The sequence below is a fragment of the Silene latifolia genome, chromosome 1 (genome assembly GCF_048544455.1).
Source record: "Silene latifolia isolate original U9 population chromosome 1, ASM4854445v1, whole genome shotgun sequence".
NCBI classification, from domain to species: Eukaryota; Viridiplantae; Streptophyta; class Magnoliopsida; order Caryophyllales; family Caryophyllaceae; genus Silene; species Silene latifolia.
This window is the reverse complement of record NC_133526.1, coordinates 136,712,773-136,720,449: the sequence shown is the minus strand read 5'-3', so window position 1 is coordinate 136,720,449 and position 7,677 is coordinate 136,712,773. Positions and strand designations below refer to the sequence as shown.

At 40.6% G+C, this 7,677-nt stretch overlaps 1 non-coding gene across 1 annotated transcript; it reads right to left on the bottom strand.

Annotated features, from left to right (window-relative positions):
- Positions 1-224: 224 nt before the first annotated feature.
- On the bottom strand, positions 225-331 carry LOC141625522 (small nucleolar RNA R71). The gene has a single exon (XR_012535300.1). It is a non-coding gene; the product is annotated as a small nucleolar RNA R71 (small nucleolar RNA).
- Between the last annotated feature and the right edge of the window lie 7,346 nt (positions 332-7,677).

Below are 7,677 nucleotides of genomic sequence, written 5' to 3'. Positions count from 1 at the left end.
AAGACCCTCATTCTCATATGGAAACCTTTTGTGACTATTGTGATGCGATTTCTCAAACCGGTGTAACTCAAGACCAAATTCGATGGGTCTTATTTCCTTTTTCTCTAATTGGCACCGCGAAACAATGGTTGAAGGGCCTTGATAAGGCCACTCTCGGAATTGATTCTTGGAAGAAGTTGGCTCTAGCTTTCTACAAAAAATTCTACCCACCGGAAAAGACTAACATGCTAAGAGCTCAAATTACGGGTTTTAAGCAAAGGGATGAAGAATCTTTGTATGAAGCTTGGGAGCGGTTCAAGGGAATTTGTCGCTCATGTCCTCACCATGGACTTAGCTAATGGTTCTTGGTACAACAATTTTGGAATGGTTTATATGAAGATTCAAGGAACATTCTCAATATGGGATCAAATGGAAAGTTCACCGAAGTTGATGACAATCAAACATGAAACAAAATTGAGGAAATGGCGGTCCATAACTCACAATATAGTAGACCTCGCAAGGCTACTAGAGGAGGAAAGCATGAAGTGGACTCCGTTACTCAATTGGGTGCTCAACTTAGTGCTCACATTGACACAATCAATTTGAAGTTTGAAAAAGCTATGGCTAGACTTGAAGAAGTCTCAAAATCACCAAAGCATCATGTTAATGCCATGACGGCATCTTCATCAATCCCAAGTGGGATATGTGAGAATTGTGGAACTTTGGGACATGACCAAAGTGAATGTAGGGGAACAAATGAACAAGTGAATGCTTTCCAAGCATATAAGAGTGGTACCCCTTATTCCAACTATTACAATGAAAACACCAAATTCCATCCAAATCTCTCATACAAAAGCCAAAATGTTCAAAACCCTCAAACAACATACACCCCACCTCCCATGAGAAACCAAAATCAAAGACCCTTTTACAATCAAAACCAAGGTTACCAAAATCAAAATCCATACAATCACCAAAATGACCAAGGTTTTGATGTCCAAAAAGCGGTCCTCTAAATGCAAAAGAATCAACAAGAATTTTTCACTCAAATGCAAAAGGATAGCCAAGCAAAGGAAACCACCATCAACAACATCCTAGCTCACACCAAGATGTTGGAAACCCAATTGACTCAACTAGCATCTTCAAGCTCACAAAGACAAAAGGGGCAATTACCACCTCAAAGTAATCCCCCAAGACATGAAACGGTTAGTGCCATTCACTTGAGAAGTGGTACAAGGTATGAAGCACCGAAGAAACCAGTTGAGGATAAAGCTAGTGATAAGGAAGAAATTGTGCAAAACTCCAAAGATGGAGAATCATCAAAAGAAGAAAGTTCAAAGAAAAATGAAGACAAGGTCAAGGAGAAGGAGCCCATTGTGAATAGACTTCCTTTTCCAAGTCGTCAAGCCAAGCCCAAATTTGATGACCAACTTGGAAAGTTTATAGAAATTGTGAAGAATTTGGAAGTCTCGATTCCTTTCACGGAATTAATCAATCACGTGCCGGCCTATGCGAAATACATGAAAGACATCCTCACAAAGAAGAAGTCGATCCGGAAACTTGAGACTATCGCCTTCACTAAGGTGAGTAGTGCACTACTTCAAGGGAGTTCACCTCCAAAACTAAAGGATCCGGGAAGCTTCTCAATAACGTGTACCATTGGCGACACAACGATCAACAAAGCCTTATGTGATCTAGGGGCTAGTGTGAGTGTCATGCCGTACTCGGTGAGTAAAAGGTTAGGTATGGGAGAGCTTAAATGCACCAATATCACATTCCAAATGGCCGATAGATCGACGAAGACACCATTAGGGATATGGGAAGATGTTCCCGTACGAATTGGGAAGTTTTTCATCCCGGTGGACTTTGTCATTGTTGATATGGAGGAAGATTCCAACATTCCAATCATTCTAGGAAGACCTTTCCTACACACCGCGGGTGCGGTGATTGATGTGAAACATGGTGAGCTCACTCTAGAAGTGGGAGATGAAAGCATAACCTTTAATCTTGACAAGACTATGAGAGCTCCTCGTTTGCATGAACCGTGTTTCATGATTGATCATTATAGCCGAAAGGATGAGAGGAAGAAGCCGGAACTCCAATGGAAGAAGAAAATTGAAGATGCTCCATTCAAAGAGCAAGTGAATCATGACAAGGAGAGCTTGCAAAGCTCATCAAAATCAAGCAAAGAAGAAGAGGATGGCCTCATTGGCCAAGAGAAGAATTTGGGAGAGTTGTCTCCATCAAATCAAGAGATTTTCAATGATCAACTTAATGAAGTTTGTGGTCTTTGGGACGACGAATTTGAAGGGATTTTTAATCCCTACATTGGTAATGCCATCGATCAAGACCGACAACAAGGGCCAAGGTCTATTGAAGAGCTTTATAACGATAATGAACAAGCTTTTGATTATTTCTTCAAGGTGTTGAGCAACATCAACAACACCTTGAACATGCCCCCTTGACATCTCATCAAGAATGAGAGTTTGGTGGAGTCCTCCCTAAACCTCCGTTTGTAAATATTTCTAACTCCCTAACTCGCATTTCAATTCTTGTATTGCATTTTTGTCATCTTTGGATTTTTATACTTTGATCAAGATAATTGTCATGTTTGAGAGAAGTGAGGGAGGGACTAATGATTTCGATTGATGTGTAGTGCTTTAGCTTAGTGTGGGGATGACAATTGCCTAGGCTATCCATGCCTTAGTAGTACCCCCACAATGAAGAACACAAGATATGAAGAAGAATGGAAGAATGACAAGGGATACGCATTGTACACGGATGGAACTGAATCCGGGTACAAAGGGGTCGAATCCGAGCGGATTCAGGAGAATCCGCCCGTTTTCATACAATCCGAGCGTATTGGGTAGAAGACGCACGTCCCTATGAGCTAAAATTTTGAAATTTTTGCCTGTCAAAGAATCCGGGCGTCGTACAGCAGAATCCCCCCGTCTTTGAAAAGTCGCCCGTCTTGAAAAGAAGACGCCCATCTTCTTGGCTGAGGAAAACAAGGAAAAATTCCTGGACTGAAATATGCCCGTCTTCTGAAGAATCCGCCCGTCCCATGTCAGCAAATCCGAGCGTCTTCACTAAAAGGCGCCCGTCTTTAGGCGAGTTTTTCCCAACCCAGAAAGTGCATAATCCGCTCGTCTTGAGCAGAAACCGCACGGATTGCCCCTGCAGTTCGAATTTTTTTGGTCTTTATAAAACCCCTCCCACCTTCATTTCTTCATTCATTCATTCATAACACTACTCAAAAACATCAAAACCCTCATCCTCTCTATCACAAAAACAAAATCCCTCAACTACATTGACCAAAATCAAATCAAACCATCCTTTCAACAACAAATCAATCACTCTTTTTTCAATAAAAATCAAAACCAAGCACAAAATCTTCAACCTTTGAGTCGATTTTTGAATTCATAAAGGCAAAGCCTTTCACCTTTGAATCGATTTGGGTACACTACAAATTGAAGATTTTTCATTCTTTTCTTGGTTAAATCATCAATGGCAAGGACTAAGGGAGCAACAAAGGCAACAAAGGCACCAAAGACAGTTTCACAAAGGCAAAAGGCTCTTCAAGCAAAGAAAGCATTGGCTATGGTGGTAGCAACCCCAAACATGGAAGTGCAACAACAACAATAACCTTCTATGGGAGCAACAACATCTACTACTCCGGAAATTGATCAACTTTTGCATTATTCGGAGGTAACTTTTATTTCCAAAACCCATAGAGATACTTTTGCCAAGTTTGCTAGGAAATCATTTCAATCCACCAAGTTTATTTGTGAAGATACCTTAGATAAGTTGGGTGTCCTTGAGCAAACTAGAGCCTTCTTTAAAGCAATGGGGTTGAAGAAATTGTTTGAATCAAAAGAATTGACATACCCCTCCCTTACCTTGGAGTTTTTGAGTTCTTTGAAAGTCACCAAAGTTGAGACTAGGGAGAACCTCGAGTTTCGTCTAGCTAATGTTAGTAGATGCATTTCCTTTAGGGAATTGGGTGAAATTTTGGGTCTTAGTGATGAACCGAGTTATTTTAAGAATTATGGAAAGTATGACCCCGACCCTCTTTAGGAGGCAATTTCCGGAAGGAAATTTGAGGACTTTCATGCGAGTCGTGCTCTTTTAGTCCATCATCCGGGCATAAGAGTATGGCACAAGGTCATAGGAAACACCATTATTGCAAGGAAAGATACCAACCATTTCACCAAACTTGATTTTATTCTTCTTGAATCGGCTTTGAACATTGGAAGAGTACACACCAAGCCTTTCAACTCTTTAAGGCTTTTGGTAGATAGATGGCTCAACATTGATTGTGGGAAGAAAGGCACTACCATTATTGTGAATGGCGGCCGAGTCACTATCCTAGCTAAATACTTTGATTCTAACTTCAACAAAGATAACAAGTATAAAGCAAAGGAGGGTGGTCATCTTGTAGATATGCATACTATGATACACAAGTACAAGTGGGTTGCCCATAACCCTCTTGACACCAAGTATGGATGGCTCACTAGTAAGGCTAGATCGTTTACTTTGCCTTCAAAGATTTGTCGTCTAAGCGTCCACCGGACCAATTATCTACTTCCCGTTTCCAAAGAGGCCGAGTATATTATCCGACAACAAAAGGGTGAACTTGAAATGCCCTCCTCTTCCATTGTTACACCACCTTACCCTTTTGAGTACCAAGAGTTCAAGCCGGAAGGTGTTGAAGCAAGAAATGATTATTTGACTCTTCTCATGCAAGCAATGCACAAGCAAGCCTTTGAGGATCGGAAAAATGCTTACTTGGCTCAATATCCACCCCTCCTACACTTAGCTAGGCAAGGACTACTTGACCCATCATGTCCTTTGCCTAGTTGGGCGGATAGAGAAGTCCTATTTCCGGGTGCATCTAGGGTCGTTTCGGGTGATAATGAGGTTGTCGGTAATGAAGAAGTTGATGATAACATTGATGAAGAAGCAAGTGAAGAAGGAGAAGAGGATGGTAAGCAAGATGATGAGGAAGGTGAAGAAGAAAGTGAAGAAGTAAATGAAGAGGGAATTGGCAATGAGACCACGTCTAATGAGGAGAGTGATGATAATGATGATATGATGGAAGATTAGCAAGCCTTGGAGGCTCCTACCCTCTCATGGTTTGTCTATTTCTCTCTTTGTTTTAATTATTTTCTTGATCATTGTTTGAGTAGTCCTAGCACCATAGAGGACTCACACCTTGGTACCATTGAGGTGTTCTCATTTTATTGTTCCCGCTTTCAAAATCCAAAATGACAAATTAGTTTCATGCATTGCATAGTGTGTGCATGAACTACACCCATCCTTAAGACATTAGCAATGGTGTCTCACTTGGTTTGGGGAAGTTAATGCATACACAACGGGAGGTAATCTAAATTATCCTCTCCGTCATAAATAAAAACCATGCGTCATGTAGTGTAGATTAGTGTAGATTGCATTTAGTATAGAAATCATGCATCATCTTTGCATAATTTCCATCATTTTGGCCATTGAGGACAATGCCCATATTAGTGTGGGGATGGGAATTCTAACACTTAACTCTTATTCAAAAATCCAAAAAAATTGAAAAATTTCGAAAATCATAAAAATTTGAAAATTGAAAACCCAAAAACATGTCTATTTCCTTTTGTAGTGTAGTCTTGTATATATTGTCTTGTATATATTGTGTTTGTTCTACCCTTGTTCACATTGATTGACTACGCCACATCCGAGACATGAGGATAATGAAGACCGCATGGTATGATCTTTCCAATCTCCTTTTTCCTCTTTATGTTAATGACTATGTGGCTTTATTTTGATTGATGCGGTATAACAATGTGAACTTAGGACTTGCATTTAGTTTATGTGTCATATTAGTTAGTAGAATCACTTGCATTAGGATGTTTATAATAGTTGCATCATGGCATATAGTTGCATTTAGATAAAAGTTTTGAAAAAGTGCCTAATTGGGAACTTTGACAAGAGCAACTAAGCCATTACAAATACTTGTTCAACTTAAGACTTTGCCTACTAGAATGGTTGTAAAACACCCTAGATAGTGTCATACTAGTGTCTTTTGACCCATGACCCAAAGCCTAGTCAAGGGTTTGCATGTGAGTCACCTATCCAACCCCGTGATGCGATGTGGACTTGGTTAACTTGTCTAGGTGACCTTGATTGACCTTGTGGTAAGGCAACCCAAAAATATTTTCTATCAATAAGTTTGAAGTGCTCATTTCAAAGAATTTTGTCATGTGGAAGTAATTTAATGCCAAGGAAACCTCAAATGTTATGAATTGTTGAATGTCGAGAAATTTAAATTATTTTGATGGAGGCGTACCACTTCGATGTGCTTTGGAGCGGGATCCATTGAATTGGGCCCCCACACGGTTTTTGAATTCGGCCGCCCAGAGACAGAGTGACTATCACCCCGAAGAGCTATTGTCTAGAGGTTAACCGGTTGCCTAATAAGCGATTGGCGAAAGCAAAGGAAACTAGCCCGGAAGGGACAAACCCCATCTTAAATTTTTGAAATGTGAAAGTAAATGAGGTCAATTTTTGAATACTAGTCATATCCACCCGTTGTGTATAAAGATTTGAGCATTTCATTCCCAAAAAGCCTTTTTGTCAAGCCACTTTGTCGAGCTTGGGACGATCCATGACCTTTACTTTTGTAGAGAATTCGAGACTTGTCATGTCATATGCTACTAGCATCATAGGGATCATCATTCCACCACCATCCGATCGCTCTTGACGAAAGTATTTGGAAATTGAGGACGAAAGTAGTCTAGTTTAACACCATTTGGAGGTGATTTAGTGCCATCCTCTTAGCCTTAGTAATTTGTTGAACTAGTATTTGTGAAGGATTACATGCTCTTAAATTTGTTCCTCTTTAGTGCCTCCGCCACTTGATGAGGAAGTGGCTATTTCTTTTGTAGATGCATCCATTATGTGATTTTGTGTGCTTAATGTTTGGATGTGTCGCCATTTTGGCAAGACCCACCTTGCCTTGCAAGAAGGCATCCTACCTCATGGTTGTCTTATTGTGAGTTGAAAGGGCGGAGTGAGACCCGCTAATTGTCTCATATCGGCTATGTTATTAGGTTAGTTTAAATAATGGTCCTAGTCTTTGTCACCTCTTTACTCGGGACGAGCAAAGGTTCGGTTTGGGGATATTTGATGTGACCATAATTAGCGCATATTTAGCCCCCGAATTAGCCTTGTTCCCATGCTTTATAGTGCATATTTGGGTTATTTATTATCTTTAGTTCTTTGTTTTGCATATTCTTTGAGATTTTGATCCCTTGGTAGGAAAGGAGTAAGAATCTTGCATTTACATGGCAAACCGAGACTAAATTGATCGAATCCAATGACCAAGCATCAAGGAGAGACAAGATTAAAAGGCCTTTGTACAAATTATAGTAGATGAGCAATGTGGAGAAAGGATCCTTGAGTCCCCAAGGAAATCCCCAAGAAATTTATGAAGAAAAGAGAATAAAAGAAGAAAAAATCTTGCTGAAGAACAATCCGTGCGGATTGACTACAATCCGGCCGTCCTCCACCTGCACAATCCGTGCGGTTTCATGTCAAGACGCTCGGGTTAGCACTGCCACAATCCGCCCGGATTCACCTGAATCCGCTCGTGTTCCACCGCCAGAATCCGCCCGTCCCGACTCTAATCCGCTCGGATTCCTCTACAGCGCAATT